Source organism: Hyla sarda, chromosome 4 (genome assembly GCF_029499605.1).
Source record: "Hyla sarda isolate aHylSar1 chromosome 4, aHylSar1.hap1, whole genome shotgun sequence".
In the NCBI taxonomy this organism is placed as follows: domain Eukaryota; kingdom Metazoa; phylum Chordata; class Amphibia; order Anura; family Hylidae; genus Hyla; species Hyla sarda.
Window position 1 is genome coordinate 297,658,528 of NC_079192.1, and position 24,067 is coordinate 297,682,594.

The 24,067-nt window shown below is 43.6% G+C and overlaps 1 long non-coding RNA gene across 3 annotated transcripts in view; it reads left to right on the forward strand.

Annotated features, from left to right (window-relative positions):
* Window positions 1-780: 780 nt before the first annotated feature.
* Window positions 781-24,067, forward strand: part of LOC130369406 (uncharacterized) — a 72,494-nt gene continuing 49,207 nt past the window's right edge. For all 3 annotated transcript variants that reach the window (XR_008892740.1, XR_008892741.1, XR_008892742.1), the window contains exon 1: window positions 781-890. This is a non-coding gene — a long non-coding RNA (uncharacterized LOC130369406). The remainder of the gene's footprint in view (window positions 891-24,067) is intronic.

The window sequence follows — 24,067 nt, forward strand, 5'->3', positions numbered from 1 at the left end:
CTCCGGTGGGCTGGAAAAGGTGGATACAGTCCTAGGAGACTCTTTCCTAAGAATGTATCCACCTTTTCCAGCCCACCGGAGCACCTGAAGGCTGAACTAATTTACGCAGGAAAAGGCATCAACTGCCGAGTCGAGAAGTTCGTGACGAATCGAATTTACTATAAGTTCGCTCATCTCTACTTACAAGCAATCTTTTATCCTGTAGGCTCACGTACATAAACATAAAATACAGTGGTCCCTCAAGTTACAATATTAATTGGTTCCAGGACGACCATCGTATGTTGAAACCATTGTATGTTGAGACCATAATTCTATGGAAACCTGGTAATTGGTTCTGAAGCCTCAAAATTTCATCCACAAAATAGGAAAAAGTGAGGATTAAAGATAAATAAGTAGATAACTAATATATATAAAACAAGTCCTTACATATAAAAGAAAGAAAGATCTGCTGGGAGCTGTAAATCACTGTCTATGTCAGTGTTTCCCAAGCAGGGTGCCTCCAGCTGTTGCAAAACTACAACTCCCAGCATGCCCGGACAGCCAACGGCTGTCCGGGCATGCTGGGAGTTGTAGTTTTGCAACGGCTGGAGGAACCCTGGTTGGGAAACAAAGGTTTAAGTAGAGGACAGGAGCTTCTTCAGGGTCCTATACAGTACACACAGGCCTAGATTTATCAAACTGTGTGAGAGAAAAAGTGGAGGGATTTCCCCACAGCGACCAATCACAGCTCAGCTTTCACTTTACCTCAGCTTGTTAGCTGAGCTGTGATTGGTTGCTGGGGAAAAATCCCTCCACTTTTTCTCTCACACAGTTTGATAAATCTGGGCCACAGTGCCCCAAATGGAGCCGCCCTTACTTGGTGTCCAAAGGAGCAGCTAACCCTGGCACAGGTAAGGAGTAGTACAGAACTTGTAGTTCCTCCCTGTACTGTAGGGGGCGCTACCAGACAGCCAGTCAGTGCATGCACCTACAGGTGATTGACCAGTAAAATGCCCATTCTGATTGGTCAGTTCCTCCAGTTGTGACATGTCTCACAGATCTAGACTGTCCGTAGCATTGTATGTTGAGTCTGGTTTCAAGTTACAATGGTCCAGGAAAAAACATTGTATGTTGAAACTGTTGTATGTTGAGGCCATTGTAAGTTCAGGGATCACTGTATCACAACTTCCAAGCTGTAGTGCAGCACCCATATACCTTTTATATAGTCCAGCTGTATCTGTAAATCAACACTCTTGGCAATATACAGTGTCCCCTTAAAAATCAATATTAATTGGTTCCGGGGCTACCATTTCATGTTGAAACCATTGTATGGTAAGTCCAGAACCATATGGAAAAATGGTAACTGGTTCCAGAGCCCATGAAATCCCAAGTCAACCCAATTTAAGAAAAAAGGAAGAATAAAGGAAAATAAGCACAAAATGAGTAAAGATAAACCGTCCTGTTCTTCAAGAGGTATTCCAGCAATCTGGAGGGGCAAGCTGTGCTTAACTAGCTTGCCCCCTGACTGGAGAGCCGGTAGGGGTTAATAGGAAAAGAGAGTTGGGTCACCCTTCCCCCAGAGTCTGCCTGGTTACAGCAGGTGGTAGGTCCCAAAGGTGGGGAGAAGGAGTGCGCCATTCAGATAGCCCTCTCTTCCCGGGCTTTTAGGGCTCCTCCCTAGGGGTTTATAAGCCCTGCGCTCCCTTCCCCCCCTCCAATCTGCCCAGGACCCGGAGTTTTGCCCTCCCTCCCTCCCTTTTTGTTATCTGTTTGTAAGTCACAGTTTGGCGGAAGGAAGATAGAAGAAGCGGGGTCAACCCGGGGTAGACCTCCACACAGGACGGTGCGGCAGTACCTCGCGGGTTGGCACGAAGCCAAAGAGTGCCTTGTTCGTGTTTTATAATTTTGGTTATTTATACATTTATAATAAATAAGCTGTGGCCGATTCCCACCCATTAAAAAAGTTAAAGGTGTCAGTGTGAGTTATTTGTATATAGTTATTTAAATAAAGGGGAGGGTGGTTATAGAGGGTTGAAGAGTTAATAAGTCTCAACAGTCTGATTGTGGGGGTTCGACCTTGGGAATATTTGCTCCAGAACAGGGCCCATGCTCTCCCCCCTGCATGGAGCAGTGTGTCTACGTGTGGTCTATGCATTGCACATGGGAGTATCAGAGATACCCGAATACAGCACAGGGGCCCCATTCTGGAGATTGTAGGGTGTACCAGCAGTCAGACCCCCCCTCTCTTCCCCCAAGATCAGACAATTGTTCCCTATCCTGTGGATATAGGATAGGTTTTTAACAGTTGGAATACCCCTTTAAGTAGGACTGTTTCACACAGCTGCAAGGAGAACTACAAATCCCAGCAGGTCTTGAATGTCTGCAGCAGTCAGGACATGCTGGCACTTGTAGCAATCCAATACAGGGGGACAGGAAAAACAGTATGTTTTGTATAATGTGTGTGTGGTGTGACAACTTTCTCCAGTAAATAATATGTACCTGCACTGTAGGACTGACACTGCAGAGACACAGTAAGCAATGGTCACTTACTGTGTCTCCAGCAATGGGGAGCAGGTACATTAAACGGTTCGGTGGCAGCTGTGCACAATGGAAAAAAGATATACCGTGGTGAGCCCTTATGTGTAGTGGGCTCTTAGTGCCTTTGTGCACTAAATGGATGTCATGACCATAGCAGATATCTTCTTTTGTATGGATTAAAATAGGATAACTCAAGTCAAGGCAAATTGATGCCTACAGGGCCAGTTTAACTATGTGGGGAATAAAGGATTGTGACTTTACAGTAGAATGTAGTGTAACCCTAGGTCCACCCTTGTAAAGTTTCCTTTGTGTGGGGTATGCAACAACCTACTGGTACAACAGTATGCCAAGGTATACTGAGTTGTCCCAGAGCCATGCCCATTCAGGTGACTGGACTGAACTAAGTCTGTTAGTTACTATGTTTGGTTCATTTTTGAGTGTCTAATGTAATTTTTTTAAACTCAAAAGTGCAGTTGTCTGTGCTTTAGAGTATTGCAAAACTAATGCTTAAACTTGGAAATTGACAATGTTTTGTTAATTGAACTGAATGGGCACGGCTTGGGTATTCCATGGTATATGTTCGCATACTGTTCTGCAGGTTTGCTGACATATACCCCCACAAGTAGGCCACGTAAGTACTGTAGGCCAAGAACATACCAGCATATGGATCCATATTCTGGATGCATTGGCTAGCACTGTGTGTATCAGTTTATGGTATCTCTGAGAGGCACAGTGTTCTCCCTAAGGAGCAGTAATTTTAGGAAATAATATCTGCCTATGCAGTAGAGCATGTCATATCAAAAAAGATTCACCCAGATTTACATCATTGTTCCCAAAAAAGGTTATGGCTGCAGTTCTCAGTGGTACATCACATATGCATAGTACAGTAATGTACATGAGACTTAAATAGGCACTGTCACCAACTTTATTTTTTGATATGTTGTAGTACTTATGTACTACAACATATCTCTAATATACTTTTTTTTTTCCATTAAAATGGTTTAATTTACATTTAAAAACCGGGCACTAGGGGTCACCCTCCTAGTGGCTGGCTGCAGCCTGGCGTGACGTCACGCCTGAAAAAGGACTGATTTTGGCCTGGCAATCAGTCCTTTTTTATTTAGGCTGCTCTCGCTCCCTGCCTGTAAATCAGACAGGCGGGAGTGAGCGCATCGGCTCCCCGGCCACTGGCTGGGAGGCCAGTCCTCCCGCACATGTCGCCGCCGCCGCTGCCCCTGCACGCCCGCTGCCGGACTCTGCAGTATCTGTGACGTATAATGGAGGGAACGGGGTATGCGGACAGGGGGCGTTTGTGATGGAGGGAACGGGGTATGCGGGCGGGTAGGGGGGTTTGCCGGAGGGAATGGGCTAGCGAGGTAGCGCCGTATGGCACTAACTTATAGTTTATCTACACAGGGTGCCTCCAGCTGTTTCACTACTACAACTCCCAGCATGCCCTGACAGCCAATAGGTGTCAGGGCAAGCTGGGAGTTGTAGTGGTGAACAGCCTGAGGCACCCTGTGTAGATAAACTAAGGGCGGAAGTGTTGTCCCCAGCAGGCATCAGTGACGTGGTGCCTGCTGGGGAAGTCTGCCTGGTAGCGAGCACACTACCAGGCAGACAAAAAGTTATTTTTAATATAGTAAAAAGAATAATTAAAAGCAGGCAGGGGGTTAGGGATAGATTGGCAATAGGCAGGGACATAAAAAAAAAATAGGATGGTGGGAGCTACCCTTTAAAGGAAAACTGTAGTGAAAAATTTTCCTTTAGCCCTGTGTCGGGGCTGCAAAAACTAAAAAACAAACAAACTTTAACTCACCTTCCTACGTTCCCCCGTTGCGCCGATATCGGTGTCCCGGTCCTCCGGTGCTGGACGGTGAGTCATACTGCGCTCAGCGTATCGCCGGCCGCAGCAATGTCCCGCCTCGGCCGGTGATAGGTTGAGCACAGTATCACTTAAGGAGCCCCGGGCAGCAGGGAGTAGGCGGGCCTGGGCTCCTTAGGCACTACAGTTTACCTTTTAAAGGAAATCTGTCAGCTGTATTTTCTGAATAGCGATTCTCAGCCAAATGTCAAGGAGGCGGAACTGAGCTAAGTGCAACAGACTGGCAGACCTCAGCGCTCACCCTCACCTCCCAGCCCCTCCTTTACTGACATACAGTGCTCTGTATGTCTGTCAACTAGGGATTTGGAGGTGAAGGCGAGCAAGAAGGCATGCCAGGCTGTGGCACTTGAGCAGCTTAGCTCTGCCTCCTTGACACTTAGTAGGGAAATAAAAAGACAGTTTTATCAGGTTGACAACCATCAGCTTCAGGAAAGGTACAGGTTGCTTTTATGCCCTAACAGCTATCCAATGGTGTCTGCAGCTCTTAGGAGCAAATGGAGCTGACAGATTCCTTTAATAGAATATTTTGAAGAGAAAAAATCTGATTCACAATGCTTGTGGATTTCAGCCAAATTGCAAAACAAAAAAAAACCTAGGCTGGAGCAAAACTTCGGCATAAAGAATCCTTACTGCCTTCAAAATATTGCAGATTTTTGTTCAATTCCAGATCCTAATAAAACAAACATACAAGCGCCTTCATTTCTAGCTTCTCGTAGATCGCCCTAATTGTTCCGCTGTTTATAAGATAACATTAAAGAAGCTCCCAGAGGACAATAATCTGGTGGTGGGTAGGAGCCTTGGCACTGCTTTGTGTTTTGTGACCTATGTTTGCTTTCATCTCATTCACTGTAGGAGTCTAAATGACTGCATTGTGCTTTGAAAGGGAAATTCCTGATGATACAAGATGCTAGGAATCTCTCCAAGTCCCAGCTCTCTGCTGCCCCCTCCCTATTTGAACTGGATTCATATTCCCAGGGATCCGACTAAGCAGTCACATTGGAAACGACCAAACCATATTGGGAAAGAGGGGTGCCTTTCATGTGTGGCTGAGTGGGTGGATGTCTTCAAAGTCTCCAACAGAACTAAAATGTCTGCATCTTGGTGTATTACTGCTGATAAGAAAATGAGAGCAGAACCATAGGAGTCATCTAAGGTGTTCATTTTTTTTCTTTTTTTTTTCTCTTCAGGTGCTTAGTAGCGTGCTATACATTATAGCACAGACGGATAATGGGAGGAGGACACAGTGAGTGTAGCTGACACCTCATTCTAGGAGAGCATACAGAAGGACCAGCAGCACTTCACTTGGCTCCCAGCCATCCTCGGCATAAAGACGCATTGAGATCTCAGTGCACATGCGTGTTTCTCTGCCGCCTTCTCTCTGCTGCTCCTCATCCCTGTGTCCGCCTTTCCGTGTGTGGTTCCCCCGCAGTCTGGGGAGAATTGCTGCTCTCATTACATAATTTAGGCAGCGTGGCCAGCCCGATACTCCTCATTTCCGTCACTCTTCATCTAGGTAGCATGCTGCCAGGACTCCCCATACCGGCTATAAGTAGCAGAGGAGGAGAATGTAGGCAGCTGCTAGCTCTGCGGTACTGTGTGCTCTAGGAAGGCAGATGAGCAGAGTTCATAGGAAAGTGTGGGGAAGCAGTCATGTGGCTCCCGCAGGTTATGGTGTCGGTGTTATTATGGTGTCGGTGTTATTGTTGTTACATTGATTATTAACCTGCCTTTGGTCTTAAGTACAGATACTGAGCATATACACGTGACTATAGATCATATTCTGTCATCACCATAGTCATTGTCAGAATATATTCATAAAATAAAAAAGCAAAACTGCAAGACACCTGCTTTAGTGTTATGTGAACGCTAACAGAGGCAGATGTGGCTTTATTTGTACAGATGTAGCAGAGCTATAAATCAGTGTTTCCCAACCAGGGTGCCTCCAGCTGTTGCAAAACCACAACTCCCAGTATGCCCGGACAGCCGAAGGCTGTCCGGGCATGCTGGGAGTTGTAGTTTTGCAACAGCTGGAGGCACCCTGGTTGGGAAACACTGCTATAAATACATTTGACAGAGTTTTCTGCCAGTGAACTGAAGCCCTTTAGTAGCATGCATCATTTTCACCAACAGTTGTCACTCTGCAGACTTAAAGGGGTACTCAGGTGGAAAACTTTATTTTTTTTATTTTTTAAATCAACTGGTGCCAAAGAGTTAAACAGATTTGTAAATTACTTCTATTAAAAAAAATCTTAATCCTTCCAGTACTTATTAGCTGCTGAATACTACAGAGGAAATTCTTTTCTTTTTTGATCACAGTGCTCTCTGCTGAATCACGAGCACAATGCTTTCTGCTGACATCTCTGTCCATTTTAGGAACTGTCCAAAGCAGTATATGTTTTCTATGGGGATTTTCTCCTACTCTGGACAGTTCTTAAAATGGACAGAGGTGTCATCAGAGAGCTCTGTGTTCTAAAAAGAAAATAATTTCCTCTGTAGTATTCAGCAGCTATTAAGTACTGGAAGTATTAGGATTTTTTAATAGAAGTAATTTACAAATCTGTTTAACTTTCTGGCACCAGTTGATTAAAAAAAAAAAAAAGTTTTCCACCGTAGTACCCCTTTAAATATTTTTTTTTAATCAGCTGGTGCCAGAAAGTTAAACAGATTTGTAAATTGCTTCTATTATAAAATCTTAATCCTTCCAGTACTTATCAGCTATAATACACAGTGCTCTCTGCTGACATCTCTGTCCATGTCAGGAACTGTCCAGAGCAGGAGAGGTTTGCTATGGGGAATTGTTCCCGCTCGGGACAGTTCCTGACATGGACATAGGTGTCAGCAGAGAGCACTGTGGTCAGACAGAAAAGAAATTCAAAAAGAAAAGAACTTCCTCTGTATTAAACAGCAGCTGATAAGTACTGGAAGTTTTAAGATTTTTAAATAGAGGTAATTTACAAATCTGTTTAACTTTCTGGTACTAGTTGATTTAAAAAAAAAATATATATATATATGTTTTCCACCGGAGTACCCCTTTAAGTTTTAAAAACAATCCCCCATTCAGGTAGACAAGAGAAACAAACTGTCTGTCAGATAAGTGCTGTATAAATGGGCTGTGTCCATTGTATACATTATTTATGACTAAAGGGCTGGACTTTAAAATCGGGCAAAACCGGAGGACAGGAGGAGCCCTATTTCTGTAAAAAAGAAACCCATAGCTTTTCTCCTGATGTCAGAGAACCCCTTTAGGACTGGTTCACACTAGCAGGTTGGCAAATACACCCTATAAGGATGTATAATAGATGAAATAGCATTAGTAATACTTATACTTTATGGTTTTTGTCAAGATTGACAGTTTTCCCCGCAGCTGAAATTCCATCGATCAGACTTTTATGATGTGTGATGTCACTACAGTCAGTAATAGGAGAAGCCCCTTTAACTGGATTTTACAGGTTTACATAACACTAAGCTTCAAAAGCACAATCTTTGATCTTTGATCTCAGCTGCAGGAATAGATAGATGTATCTGTAGGAATCATGTACATGTAGAGAATTCAGTCATGAGACTGTGGGTGTTACATACATATATACGGTTAAAGCAGTAAATGCTCAGAAATTTTGAATTATTGGACAGTCTGAGGCCCCTTTCACACTGTTGTTGCTCCCCGTCGAGAACGACTGTCAATGTCCCTTTTTTTTTTTTTTTACTCTTAACTGCTGTTTCATGATTTCATTTACTATTATAGGGGCCACCAGGCACCGTTATGAATAGTGGGAGAAAAAGATGGCACAAGCAATAATTTTTCTTCCGCTTTTCTGCCCGGCTCTCCCGATGGGCGTCACACTGCTGTGTACTAATGGCAGTGTGAAAGAAGCCTTAGAAAAGCATAAAGACAGGCATTTATCAAGCGATTTAGTTAGATTTTCTTTACTAAAAATGTCGCAAAAATGTCGCACCTGCGACTACGCGATTTTTCGTGCGACATTTTGACTGGAAAGCGAGAAAAGCAAGTTTTCAAAAACTTAACTACGAAGTAATAATTTTAAAATGGACTATGGATAGTCAGGTATTTATTAACTGCGACAGTCGCAACTGTGCAAAAAAAAGTCGCAACAGGGTTAAAAATTGACTAAATTTACTCCAGCTCAAACATGGAGCAGAAAAAGCTACTACCAAAGTAAAAAAGAAGAAATTGCTTACGTGAAAGAAAATTATCAACAGGCTGAAACCAGTTGATAAATAAGTCACACATAGGCAAAAAAAAAGTAAAGAAAAAAGTACTAAAAAAAGGAATACATAAGCAAACATTGATAAATGTCCCTAAAAAGCTACATGTAGGGCTGTGTTTACATTTTGAAGTAATTTCACAATTATTTGCCTATGTATGTAAATGTTGTTGCCACTCTTTATCCAGTACGTCATGACTACAGCTTTTGTGCACAATCTTAAAAGAGAACCTGTCATCACTTTCATGCTGCTTGTAGGATTCATCAGTGCGGTCCCTGGCGGACTTGATTGATAGATCTTTACCTGTTTGGGTATAAGAAGAGATCTAACAATCAAGGCTGGCAGGTCCAGCAGAAGCCATCAGGGATTGCCCAGATTACTGGTGGTTTAGGCAGCATAAACATGATGACAGGTTCCCCTTAGAGTGTTTTAAGGTAAGTTCACACTGCGGAATCTCAGCTCGCAGAATTCTGCAAGTGGAGATTCTATCTGTCAACCGCTGCCGAAATACTTTGGCGGTAGGACCGTGTGGCACTGCGCTGTCACCATTGACGGCTATGCAGTGCTCGCGGACTTCCGTGCAAAGAATAAACATGTTCTTTCTTTGCGCAGAACAATTTCAGCAGCAAACTAAAAAGGAAATGCCCACCACTGAAATTCCTCAGTGTACTGAGAACTGGATTAAAATTAACCTCTTAAGGACGCAGGGCGTACCTGTACGCCCTGCGCCCGGTCCTGGTATTTAAAACAGGGTCACGACGTGACCTTGCATCATACCGGGTCGGTCCCGGCAGCTTATGATAGCCGGGACCCTGGGCTAATAGCGCGCAGCACCGATCGTTGTGCCTCGCGCTATTAACCCTTTAGACACTGCGATCAAAGTTGATCGCCGTGTCTAAAATGAAAGTAAAAGCTTGCCGGCAGCTCAGTCGGGCTGATCGGGACTATCGTGATAAAATCGTGATGTCCCGATCAGCTAGGAAGCGAGCGGAGGTCCCCTTACTTTGCTCCGTCGCGTATGATCGGTGTTTGATTGCTCCAAGCCTGAGCTACAGGCTTGAGCAATCAACCCCCTATAACGCTGATCCATGCAAAGCTATGGCTTTGCAGGGATCAGTGTAAAAGATCAGTGTGTGCAGTGTTATAGCCCCCTATGGGAGCTATGACACTGCAAAAAAAAAGTGAAAAATATAAAAAGTTAATAAAGGTCATTTAACCCCTTCCCTAATAAAAGTTTGAATCCCCCCCCCCCCGTTTCCCATAAAAAAAACTGTGTAAGTAAAATAAAAATAAACATATGTGGTATCACCGCGTGCGTAAATGTCCGAACTATAAAAATATATTATTAATTAAAGCGCACGATCAATGGGGTATGCGCGAAAAAATTTGAAAGTCCAAAATAGTGTATTTTTGGTCACTTTTTATATCATGAAAAAATGAATAAAAAGCGATCAAAAAGTCCGATCAATACAAAAATGGTACCAGTAACTAGACCTACCTTTATTTAATTTATGTTTAATTTATCCCAACAAAAACATATAACAATGAGGTTTTAACCCCTTCCCGACCTATGACATACCTGTACGTCATGGGTGGCAAGGTGTTCCCGACCCATGACATACAGGTACGTCATGGACATTACTGCCGCTACTCGCAGCATCCCGCAGCGCCCGGAAAGATGGTGGCTATCACTGATAGCCAGCCATCTTACCGTGCGACCACGGGGGGTTTCGTCCCCCACCCCCCCCCCCCCAGCGATCGCTGCTATCAGCTGGTCAAATCTGACTAGTTGATAGCAGCGTTTCGCTATCAGAATACTTAGCAGCGCGGTGTGTGAGTTCCGATCACGGGGATCGGGACACACACCGCTCTGCTAAGTGTCCCTGACCCGTCCCCCGGCGTCACTTACCCGTCGGAGCGGTGTCCCGAGTGGTCCCGGCGTCCTCCGTGCGGTCCCGGCATCCACCGTGCGGTCCCGGCTGCGCTGCGTCCCGGAGGTGAGTTTCCGGCAGCAGTGAAATCGCCGTAAAGCGATCTCACTGCTGCCTCTGAGAGTTTCAAAACTGCAACTCCCAGCATGCCCAGACAGCCTTTGGCTTTCTGGGCATGCTGGGAGTTGTAGTTTTGCAACATCTGGAGGTCCACAGTTTGGAGACCACTGTATAATGGTCTCCAATCTGTGCTCTTCCAGATGTTGCAAAACTACAAATCTCAGCATGCTCAGTCTGTCCAGGCATGCTGGGAGTTGTAGTTCTCTAACATCTGGAAGAGCACAGATTGGAGACCATTATACAGTGGTCTCCAAACTGTGGACCTCCAGATGTTGCAAAACTACAACTCCCAGCATACCCAGACTGCCCAAGCATGCTGGAAGTTGTAGTTCGGCAACATCTGATCCTTCAGATATTGCCGAACTACAACTTCCAGCATGCCTTGGCAGTCTGGGCATGCTGGGAGTTGTAGTTTTGCAACAACTGGAGGCACACTAGTTGGGAAACATTGTCCGTTTCCTACCTCAGTGCCTCCAGCTGTTGCAATTGTTGCAAAACTATAACTCCCAGCATGCACTGACAGACCATGCATGCTGGGAGTTGTAGTTTTGCAACAGCTGGAGGCACACTGGTTTGGAAACACTAAGTTTGGTTGCAAAACACTTGAAAGTTTATTACTTAACTTAGTGTTTCCAAACCAGTGTTCCTCCAGCTGTTGCAAAACTACAACTCCCAGCATGCACGGACAGCCAAAGGGCATGCTCGGAGTTTGCAACAGCTGGATGTTTGCCCCCTCCCCCCAATGTGAATGTACAGGGTACACTCACATGGGCGGAGGTTTACAGTGAGTGCTAGAAGTTTGAGATGGCGCAAATTTGCGCTGCAGCTCAAACTTCCAGCGGCAAACTTGCTGTGAACCTCTGCCCATGTGACTGTACCCTAAAAACACTACACTACACTGACACTAACCTAAAATAAAAAGTAAAAAACACTACATATACACATACCCCTACACAGCCCCCCTCCCCCCAAAAAATGAAAAACGTCTGGTACGCTACTGTTTCCAAAACGGAGCCTCCAGCTGTTGCAAAATAATAACTCCCAGTATTGCCGGACAGCCATTGACTGTCCAGGCATGCTGGGAGTTTTGCAACAGCTGGAGGCACCCTGTTTGGGAATCACTGGCGTAGAATGTCCACCCCTATGCAAATCCCTAATTCAGGCCTCAAATGCGCATGGCGCTCTCTCACTTTGGAGCCCTGTCGTATTTCAGGGCAACAGTTTTGGGACACATATGGGGTATCGCTGTACTCGGGAGAAATTGCCTTACAAATTTTGGGGGGCTTTTTCTTCTTTAACCCCTTATGAAAAGGTGAAGTTGGGGTCTACACCAGCATGTTAGTGTAAAAAAATAAATTTTTTACACTGACATGCTGGTGTTGCCCTATACTTTTCATTTTCACAAGAGGTAAAAGGGACAAAAGACCCTCTAAATTTGTAACACAATTTCTCCTGAGTACGGAGATACCCCATATGTGGACGCAAAGTGCTCTGGGGGCGCACAACAAGGCCCAGAAGGGAGAGTGCACCATGTACATTTGAGGCGATTTGCACAGGGGTGGCTGATTGTTACAGCAGTTCTGACAAACGCAAAACAATAAATATCCACATGTGACCCCATTTTGGAAACTACACCCCTCACGGAATGTAATAAGGGGTGCAGTGAGCATTTACACCCCACTGGTGTCTGACAGATTTTTGGAACAGTGGTCTGTGAAAATGAAAAATAAAATTTTTGATTTGCACAGTCCACTGTTTCAAATATCTGTCAAACGCCAGTGGGGTGTAAATGCTCACTGCACCCCTTATTAAATTCCATGAGGGGTATAGTTTCCAAAATGGGGTCACATGTGGGGGGGGGGGTCCACTGTTCTGGCACCATAGGGGCTTCCTAAATGGGACATGCCCCCCAAAAACCCTTTCAGAAAAACTCACTCTCCAAAATCCCATTGTCGCTCCTTCCCTTCTGAGCCCTCTACTGCGCCCGCCGAACACTTTACATACGCATATGAGGTATTTCCTTACTCAAGAGAAATTGGGTTACCAATTTTAGGGTGATTTCTCTCCTTTTACCCCTTGTAAAAATTCAAAAATTGGGTCTACAAGAAAATGCGAGTGTAAAAAATGAAGATTTAGAATTTTCTCCTTCACTTTGCTGCTATTCCTGTGAAACACCTAAAGGGTTAAAACACTTACTGAATGTCATTTTGAATACTTTGGGGGGTGCAGTTTTTATAATGGGGTCATTTATGGGGTATTTCTAATATGAAGATCCTTAAAATCCACTTCCAACCTGAACTGGGCCCTGAAAAATTACGATTTTGAAAATCTTGAGAAAAATTGGAAAATTGCTGCGGAACTTTGAAGCCCTCTGGTGTCTTCCAAAAGTAAAAACTTGTCAATTTTTTTATGCAAACACAAAGTAGACATATTGTATATGTGAATCAATATGTAATTTATTTGGAATATCCATTTTCCTTTCAAGCAGAGACTTTCAAAGTTAGAAAAATGCAAAATTTTCAAAATTTTCATGAAATTTTTAGATTTTTTACCAAGAAAGGATACAAATATCAGTGAAATTTTACCGATAACATAAAGTAGAATATGTCACGAAAAAACAATCTCGGAATCAGAATGATAAGTAAAAGCATTCCAGAGTTATTAATGTTTAAAGTGACAGTGGTCAGATTTTCAAAAAATGCCCAGGTCATGAAGGTGAAAATGGGCTGGGTCATGAAGGGGTTAATGTTGCGGCTGATCGGTGTAAATGAAAATCTTATTAGCAGTATACTGAAGTTTCAATCTGTCCCAGGAGTAAGAGGTTAAAACAAACATACCCTACGCTTTTCCATGTGCAGCTTAGCTAGGTCCCTGTGGACTTTCAGCTACTGTATCAAGAACAGCTGGAATATAAGGGATCAAATACATGTATAACAAACACTGTACAGCTAACAGAAATGTTTTCATTAGAAAGGAATTTATCACAACTCCTACATTAACCACAGACGGCTAATCTCATCCATTTATACATTTTAAGGGGAATTTACTAAGGGCTGTCCAACACTGTATTGGCGGCAAAATATTTTGTCAAAATGTTGTCACATACTTGTTTTTGCAGAACACATTGCAACTTATTTTATTTATTTTTTCTTCCAACTCTAACCACATTTAAAAAAAAATAAAGAAGGGTTTAGCAGGGACCAGGCCTTCCTCAGCCTACCAGATTTACTATAAGTTATGACCAAAACTGGCCAAGAAATATAGTAAAAATCTGTATTACTTAACTGTTCGTACACAGCCAAACATGCACCTTTTAATAAATTTGGTGAATTCTACTTTATTGGACTTCTGTTTAACATTGGTCTTAAAAATGCCAGGTCTAAATAAACTGCCCCCCAATATATGTCTTTTTTGTGATACCCTTGGTCCAAATTGGTTCTTGTTTACTTCAGCGGAGATTCATGCTGGATTGAGTGTCTTGGAGACGTTGACAAATGAGTTTACAAATCCAATCCTTTCCTATGCCAAAATTAATATATTTGTGATCCACATATATTTTCTTCCTGCAATAATATGGCCAATAGCGGTACAGCCATAGGGTAGTAGAGGTATCTTTTACACCTGGGCCTGGTGGCTGAGAGGACCACTTATAACTGACATTGTAGGCTCAAGGCTTGTTACAGATTTTGCATTGAAGCCTAAAAACTATTCATTTGATATGCGAAAGACAGACCATTCAAAAAAGCAGATTTCATTAACCATTTATGATTCTTCAGGCTTAAAGGGGTACTCCGCCCCTAGACATCTTATCCCCTATCCTAAGGATAGGGGATAAGATGTCAGATTGCGGGGGTCCCGCCGCTGGGGACCCCGGGATCTACCATGCAGCACCCACCTTTAGCGGCTTCCGGAACCGCTGGAGGCCCTCAGACTGAGTCCATCTCGACCACGAGGACGGAGCATAGTGACGTCACGGCTCCGGCCCCGTGTGATGTCACGCTCCGCCCTCTCAATGCAAGTCTATTCAAGGGGCGTGACAGCTGTCATGCCCCTTCCCATAGGCTTGCATTGAGGGGGCGGAGCGTGATGTCACACGGGGGCGGAGCCGGGATGTCACTATGCTCCGTCCCAGTGATCGCCAATAATAAGACCCGGAGCGAACACACGGGGTGTGGCGTGGAAGATCACGGGGGTCCCCAGCGGCGGGACCCCCACGATGAGGCATCTTATCCCCTATCCTTCGATAGGGAATAAGATGTATAAGCGCCGGAGTACCCCTTTAACTAGGGGCCGTCCTCCACTATGCTCAAGTATACTACAGTTAGAGAGGATACAATGTAGCAGAGTTCCAATAATATTCAAAGTATACTAAATCTATCCTAAAAAAAGGGAAAAGTTTCATCCATGCACAGCTTTTTACAAGCCAAAATCAAACACCAGAAAGAAATGTAAAATGTGAAAAGATGTGTAACTTCTTACTTATGAGACTGAAGAGGTTAGGTTTCTTAATCTGGAGAAACCGGTGTGCGGAGACTTACAGACCATGCAAAGCTCCACTGGGAAGAAAATGCAAAGTAGCTCTCCTCCAGGAGGAAGAGACTTTCGGGCTGTATCCTTACAAGTGAACTGACATATGACTGGGGATTATCAATAAAGCCAGGGGGAACAGTTACCTTACTTAACATTTTACTATCTATTAGATCAGTAGTCCTGAACCAGTGGTTCTCCTTTACAATACCACAATTATAATGTTTCAGACATCTCGTAACCCCCACACTTACGGAGTAGTGTAGTGAAAGATAACTTATCCCCTATAGAAGGGATAGGGGATAAGTTATAGATCACGGGGGGTCCGACAGCTGGGACGGACGGACGACCCCACACGGAGCAGCGGCTAACACGCCCCCTCCATGTATCCCATAGAGATACATGGAGAGGATGTGTCGGCCGCAGCTTCCTGCTGGGGTCGGAACGGCCACGTACGGTAGGAGATCGCGGGAGGGCCCAGCAGTCGGACCCCCGCGATCTATAACTTATCTCCTATCCTTTGGATAGAGGATAAGTTACTTTTCACTGCACTACTTCTTTAAGTTAAAATGTTTATCTTTATATGTAGTAGTTTCAAGAACTCATGTTTTATCACATTTTAACATCTCTCTTCCATTTAATATGGCTTCTCATAATCACCGTATGTGGCTCACAAACGACGTAAAGACAAGGACTTCTGCATTAGTCAGGGCTGTACCATCTTTTGAAATAATTCTCATTCTATTTTGAAAATACCAAACACAAAATTGATTGTATGTGCACACGTGTGTGTGTATGTATAAATACATACAACTAGTACCCGGCGTTGCCCGGTTTTTCCTTCCTAATCCTTTTTGGGGAGGAAAATAAACAAAGGAGGAAGCTTTTGACTTCATATGCAGTCCTCATATATTGTTGTCATATCCCAACCCCACATCCCGACCTCCTATCCCGTCCTCCTATCCTGACCTCCTATCCCGACCTCCTATCCCGTCCTCCTATCCCGTCCTGCTATCCCGTCCTTGACCTCCTATCCCATCCTCCTATCTCGACCTCCTATCCCGTCCTCCAATCTCGAGCTCCTATCCCGACCTCCTATCCTGACCTCCTATCCTGACCTCCTATCCCGACCTCCTATCTCGTCCTCCTATCTCAACCTCCTATCCCGTCCTCCTATCCCGACCTCCTATCCCGACCTCCTTTCCCGTCCTCATATCTCGACCTCCTATCCCATCCTCCTATCTCGACCTCCTATCCTGACCTCCTATCCAGACCTCCTATCCTGTCCTCCTATCCCGACCTCCTTTCCCGTCCTCATATCTCGACCTCCTATCTTGACCTCCTATCCCGTCCTCCTATCCCGACCTCCTATCCCAACTTCCTATCCAGACCTCCTATCCCGTCCTCCTATCTTGTCCTCCTATCCCGACCTCCTATCCTGACATCCTATCCCGACCTCCTATCTCGACCTCCTATCCCGTCCTCCTATCCCGACCTCCTTTCCCGTCCTCATATCTCGACCTCCTATCCCATCCTCCTATCTCGACCTCCTATCCAGACCTCCTATCCCGTCCTCCTATCCCGACCTCCTTTCCCGTCCTCATATCTCGACCTCCTATCTTGACCTCCTATCCTGTCCTCCAATCTCGACCTCCTATCCCAACCTCCTATCCAGACCTACTATCCCATCCTCATATCCCGTCCTCCTATCCCGACCTCCTATCCCGACATCCTATCCCGACCTCCTATCCAGACCTCATATCTCGTCCTCATATCCCATCCTCCTATCCCGACCTCCCATCCTGTCCTCATATCCTGACTCGTAATATGTGTACCAGGTAATGAAATAGCTCCAGCCTAACGGAAATTATATGGGAACATACATTTCCCATTGATTTGCATGGGACTTAAAAAAAAAAAAAAACCCTGACCCTCACAAATGGGGGTAGTTAAGGGTTAAATTAACTATCCTATATTTTAAGTGGACATATAAGTAACATGTGACCAAGTATTATCGAAATATCTCCAGCCGTTTGGAAGTTATGCAGTAACATATATTTCCCATAGACTTGTATAGGACTTTAAACATAAACCCCGCCCCTGGCAAATGGGGGTGAGTAAGGGTTAAATTACCTATCCTATGTTTGTTGTTGACATATAAGTAACGTGTGCCAATTTTCATGTTAATATCTTTAGCCGTTTGAAAGTTTTTTGTGGAACATACATACATATATATACATACATACACACACACACACGTTGAGTTTTATATATATATATACTAGCTGAGTACCCGGCGTTGCCCTGTTTTTCCTTCCAAATCCTTTTTGGGGAGGAAAATAAACAAAGGAGGAAGCTTTTGACTTCATATGCAGTCCTCATATATTGTTGTCATATCCCAACCCCACATCCCGACCTCCTATCCCGTCCTCCTATCCTGACCTCCTATCCCGACCTCCTATCCCGTCCTCCTATCCCGTCCTGCTATGCCGTCCTTGACCTCCTATCCCATCCTCCTATCTCGACCTCCTATCCCGACCTCCTATCCCGTCCTCCAATCTCGAGCTCCTATCCCGACCTCCTATCCTGACCTCCTATCCCGACCTCCTATCCCGTCCTCCTATCTCGACCTCCTATCCCAACTTCCTATCCAGACCTCCTATCCAGTCCTCCTATCTTGTCCTCCTATCCCGACCTCCTATCCCGACCTCCTATCTCGACCTCCTATCTCGACCTCCTATCTCAACCTCCTATCCTGTCCTCCTATCCCGACCTCCTTTCCCGTCCTCCTATCTCGACCTCCTATCCCAACTTCCTATCCAGACCTCCTATCCCGTCCTCCTATCTTGTCCTCCTATCCCGACCTCCTATCCCGACCTCCTATCTCGACCTCCTATCTCGACCTCCTATCTCAACCTCCTATCCTGTCCTCCTATCCCGACCTCCTTTCCCGTCCTCATATCTCGACCTCCTATCTTGACCTCCTATCCCATCCTCCTATCTCGACCTCCTATCCAGACCTCCTATCCCGTCCTCCTATCCCGACCTCCTTTCCCGTCCTCATATCTCGACCTCCTATCTTGACCTCCTATCCTGTCCTCCAATCTCGACCTCCTATCCCAACCTCCTATCCAGACCTCCTATCCCATCCTCATATCCCGTCCTCCTATCCCGTTCTCCAATCCAGTCCTCCTATCTCGACCTCCTATCCCGACCTCCTATCCCGTCCTCCTATCCCGACCTCCTATCCCGACCTCCTATCCCGACCTCCTTTCCCGTCCTCATATCTCGACCTCCTATCCTGACCTCCTATCCTATCCTCCTATCACATCCTCCTATCCTGACCTCCTATCCCGACCTCCTTTCCCGTCCTCATATCTCGACCTCCTATCTTGACCTCCGACCCGACCTCCTATTCCGACCTCCTACCCGACCTCCTATTCCGACCTCATATCTCGTCCTCATATCCCATCCAACTATCCCGACCTCCTATCTCGACCTCCCATCCCGACCTCCCATCCCGTCCTCTCGACCTGTAAGATGTGTACCAGGTATTGGAATAGCTCCAGCCGTACGGAAATCATATGGGAACATACATTTCCCATTGATTTGCATGGGACTTTAAACAAAAACCCTGACCCTCACAAATGGGGGTAGTTAAGGATTAAATTAACTATCCTATATTTTAAGTGGACATATAAGTAACATGTGACCAAGTATTATCGAAATATCTCCAGCCGTTTGGAAGTTACGCAGTAATATTTCCCATCGACTTGTATGGGACTTTAAACATAAGCCCCGCTCCTGGCAAATGGGGGTGAGTAATGGTTAAATCACCTATCCTATGTTTGTTGTTGACATATTAGTAACATGTGTGCCAAGTATCATGTTAATATCTCTAGTCGTTTGAAAGTTTTTGTGGAACATACATACATACGTACAGATATACATACATACATATATACATACATACACACACATACACGTTGAGTTATATATATATATATATATATGTATATATATATATATATATATATATATATATATATATAATTATTATAATCATATACCAGTGCAGACAACAGGTCAGAACCACAAGAGCAGCCAGCTAGTATGCATGAATTGTAGCAACAAATAATTCAAACATACTTCTATCAGTCAAAACGTCTGTGTAATGTATATGACTGGCCTTAGGCATATAACAGCCACATAGTGTTATTTTAAGATTAATTTAACAATGACTAGAACATATTCAACAAAATGAACCCTTTACTGTATTTCTTCACAGTGACAGTACTTCACACCGCTAATCTTTGCTATATCTGCTGCTCTCTTCTCGTATCCTTGTTCCCTGTTTGCTGCAGGGTACTTTCCTATGCTTTAATGATTTAAGAGAACATCAGGAAGCTTTAATGTATCATTTATGAAGTAGGATATACATAAACACTGACTAAATTATTTAATGATGACTTTTAGGTGCTAAGCCATTATATAGGGTTAAAATAGGGTTAAAACACAACTAACAATCTGTAGAAAGGTGGTTTACTGTAAAATAAATATTTGTAAATTCCTACAGCCCCCAAATTACTTGACTTGGGTGCAAAACATCCATTCTTGTCTATGGGAGGGGGCATGACAGCTAGTACGTAGCCGTCATGCCTCCTCCCATAGACCTGAATGGAGGGGGCGTGGCGGCTGTAGTCCCCAATCATTCGTCACAGAACGGAGTTCCATTTGATAGGAGATAAGATGTTACATCGCAGGGATCCCGCCGCTGTGAACTCCCATAATTGCCGGCTGGGGACCACAGCTGTCGCGCCCCCTCCATTAAGTTCAATGGGAGGAGGCATGACGGCTACGTACTAGCTGTCACGCCCCCTCCCATAGACATGAATGGAGGGGGTGTGGCATGAAGTCACGAACACGGGAGCTCCATGCTCCCGTGTTCCAGACGCCGCTGCTGCCAGCCCAGAGATTGTCCTTTTGATAGGGGGTAAGATGTTTTGCACCAGAGTACCCCTTTAAATAGGGATATCCCCCACCCCTGCTGCCTTTACCAGGTCTGGTGGTCTCCTTTTCATTATACTTTATCTAGCCTGACCTCTCCACGAAGCTTGGGGTAAAGCTAATGTTTTTTTCATATGCATTATTATTATCTGTAAAGATGGGGTGGGGTTCCACATGATGACCAAAATCATCTTTTGCCTGCACTAAGCATCAGTACACCATATGAGACCTGTGTCTCAGGCCCTTGCACACTACCAAAGGGCCAAATTTTTATGGAGGTAAACAACATACTAGGAGTCTTTTCTACTTCCTGGAGTGATCTACCTATTGGGGAGACCTTCCAACCCCTTCCCTGAAACCTACTTACCTACCCACATTACTGTGTGGGATACCAAGGGGGCATTATTATTTTTTGTGGCATCAAGATGTACATTAATGCCTAATGTCCTTAAAGGATAACTCTCATTAAAATTATGTTTTGCGATTGCACTCCTTTTGGTAAATAAAAAATATTTCTAATATACTTTGTTTAAAAAAAAAAAAAGTTTTCTATGTTTTGTTTGTGCTTAAAAAAAGCTCAAGAGCACATTTTGCCCCATCTTATACACAGACTTTGGACCGAAGTCCAAACACAGAAAGTGCAGCCTGCAGTGCTGAGAGGGGTGTGTCCAGCCTCATCCAATCATAGCTCCTCTCACACTTAACTGCCATATGCTGTTGGTTGGACACCCCCCTCCTCAGCACTCCAGGCTGCACGTCCTGTGTTTGGGCTTCGGTCCGAAGTCTTTGTATGAGATGGGGGGAAATGTGCTCTGGAGCTTTTTTAAGCAGAAATAAAACATAGAAAACGTAATTTTTTTTTAGACACGTGTTCGCTCTGGGTCTGATTACCGGCGACCACAGGGCCGATGGATAGGGGATAAGATGTCTAAGCACCGGAGAACCCCTTTAAGGGCAACAGGAAACAGACATAATCTACCATACTACTACTCTCTATGATTTACTCTGAAGTAATATAGCTTTTGTTTTACCTATCTGGGAATAGGACAGTCACCTGGGGAATCCTTGATGGCTTCACCTTACCCCGGAAGCTTGATGTATACAAACTGGTGCCAGAAAGTTATACAGATTTGTAAATTACTTCTATTTAAAAATCTTAATCCTTCCAGTACTTATCAGCTGCTGTACGCTACAGAGGAAGTTGCATTTCTTTCTGGAATTCTTTTCTGTCTGACCACAGTGCTCTCCGCTGACACCTCTGTCCATGTCAGGAACTTTCCAGAGCAGGAGCAAATCACCACAGCAAACATATCCTGCTCTGGACAGTTCCTGATATGGACAGAGGTGTCAGCAGAGAGCACTGTGGTCAGACTGAAAAGAACTCCAGAAAGAAAGAACAAGAAATACAACTTCCTGTGGAGTATACAGCAGTTGATAAGTACTGAAAAGATTAAGATTTTTAAATAGAAGTAATTTACAAATCTGTTTAACTTTGTGGCACCAGTTGATTAAAAAAAAAAAATGTTTTCTACTGGAGTACCCCTTTAAGGAAGGATTTTTTTTGCATTTCCTTGTCTTGTCCTTGTTTTTGCTTTCAGTTTTACACATACAGACCCATTAAAGGGCTTGATTTTGTGCCACCAATTGTAGTTGGTAATGACACCACTATTTTTGCCATTAAATCTACAGTGAAACAAAAGTAAAATATTTCTGAAGTGAAATTGCAAAAAAAAATTTTTTTTTGCTACATTGGGGGCTTCTGCTTCTAAGCACTCTTAAGTAAAAATGACACATTGGGGGAGATTTATCAAAACCTGTCCAGAGGAAAAGTTGCCCAGTTGCCCATAGAAACCAATCAGATCGCTTCTTTCATTTTGCAGAGGCCTTGATAAAAATGAAAGAAGCGATCTGATTGGTTGCTATGGGCAACTCAGCAATATTTCCTCGGGACAGGTTTTGATAAATCTCCCCCATTATCTTTATTTTTTAGGTCCATATGATTACAACGTTATCCAATTTATATAGGTTGTGTTTCATATTACTACTTTAAAACAAATAATATGTTTTTGTACGAAAAATAGTACTGAGGGCTCATTTTTTTGATCGCTTGTTATTGATTTTTTTCTGGTATATGAAGTTACCAAAATCAGCAGTCCTGGACTTTTTTTTTTCCACATTTATGCCATTGGCTGTGCGGTACAATTTACATGGTGCGCATTAATTTGGACATTTCCGCATGTGGTGATACTACATTTATTTTGTTTACATTATTTAGTTTGAAAAAGGTAAAAAGGAGTAATTTAAACTTTAATTAGGGAAGGGGCTTATTCACATGTATTATCTTTATTTTATTTTTTTATTTTATTCACAGTTTTTTAGTTCCTACATGCAGTCTTTCGCTTATATACACTGAAAAATGTTGTGCCATAGCACAGCATTGATCAGTGTTATTGGGGCTTCATTACTACAGGCTGCTGAGGCTGCTTACACCCTCTGTCTGTCCTGTCAATTTTGTTGCGGTGGTCCCGATCAGCTCCCTGAGCTAGCCCATAATGATTTTGCCCACATTTAGATGTTATGGTCAACTTTGATTGCGGCATCTAAAGGGTTAATGCCCAAAATTGATCCAGTCAGCGTCCGTTATTAGCCATGGATCCTAGTTGCTTATAGTAGCCGGCACCCATTAAGTATGAAGCATGCTCAGCTCAGGGCATACACACAAATAGGGATAGATCTATCAGTCAAGCCCAAGGGGATGGGAAGAATCTGACTGGGACTTTCCAGATGACCCAGTCCCTTTTCCGGAGAGTTTATCAACTGCGATTCTCTTAAAGGCCACAGCATTTGAGAGTGAATCATATGCAGTTGTAAAATTTGGGGCCTGTCCCTGTATAATACTGCTTATAGTTTGTTTGGGATAAAACTGATGACAGGGTTCCTTTAAGATGAACTATTTATCTGCCCTATATTTACATTTCTCTAAGCCAAGAAATTGCAGCATAAAACAATAAGTTGTCCTTAATGTATGTAGACTTAAAGAGTGATTTCACTTCAATGCCACATTTATTACAATGGAGAAAAAACAAACTATGTGGTTTCCAATAGCACCCAATCAAAGTTGACAACAGGGCCAGTTGTAAAGTTTCCACTAAAACTAAATTGGATTTTGTCCTAACATGTAACAATATAAAAAGTTGGGTTTATGACTCTCCATAAATATAGTCACTGGTTTTATGGTTAATACGTGCTGGTTATACGGCTTGTTGTATTTTTAATTTAATGGGGGGAGCCCCATAGAGATGTCAACATTGTGGCCAGTGATTGGTTGCTATACCATGTGCTGCTGAATGGCCTATCATGTCGCATTGACAACAAAATAAAGCACATGGGGATCAAAGTTGGAGAGCAGTATAAATTTTAATGGGTCACTTTAGTAGATTTTTTTTGAGTCATTTAAAGTCATTTTTAGGTGTAAAAACAAAAACAGAAAAACTTTTGACCTATTGACCTTATAAAGGCTTTAGGGTTCCAGTTAACATAACCAACATATCTTACACTTGGGACAAGAAGAAAACAATAGACCTTTTTTTGTATGTAGAAAAGTTTTAAAACAAATAGGTAAATAAAAACCCTTGCTGTTCACCACTGGGATAACTTTGCCATACAGTACATCAGTGCTATGCGTGGACACACAGTAACTGTACAATTGCTGTTTCTTATCTTGCAACAGGCATATGTGGAGAAGATGCAGACCTGCATATTGGATGCTTGCAGACAAATTCCGGACAAGTAGATAAAAATTAGAAATATATAATTTATTGGCAAGTTTAACAGACAACGCCTTTGAAAGGGCAAC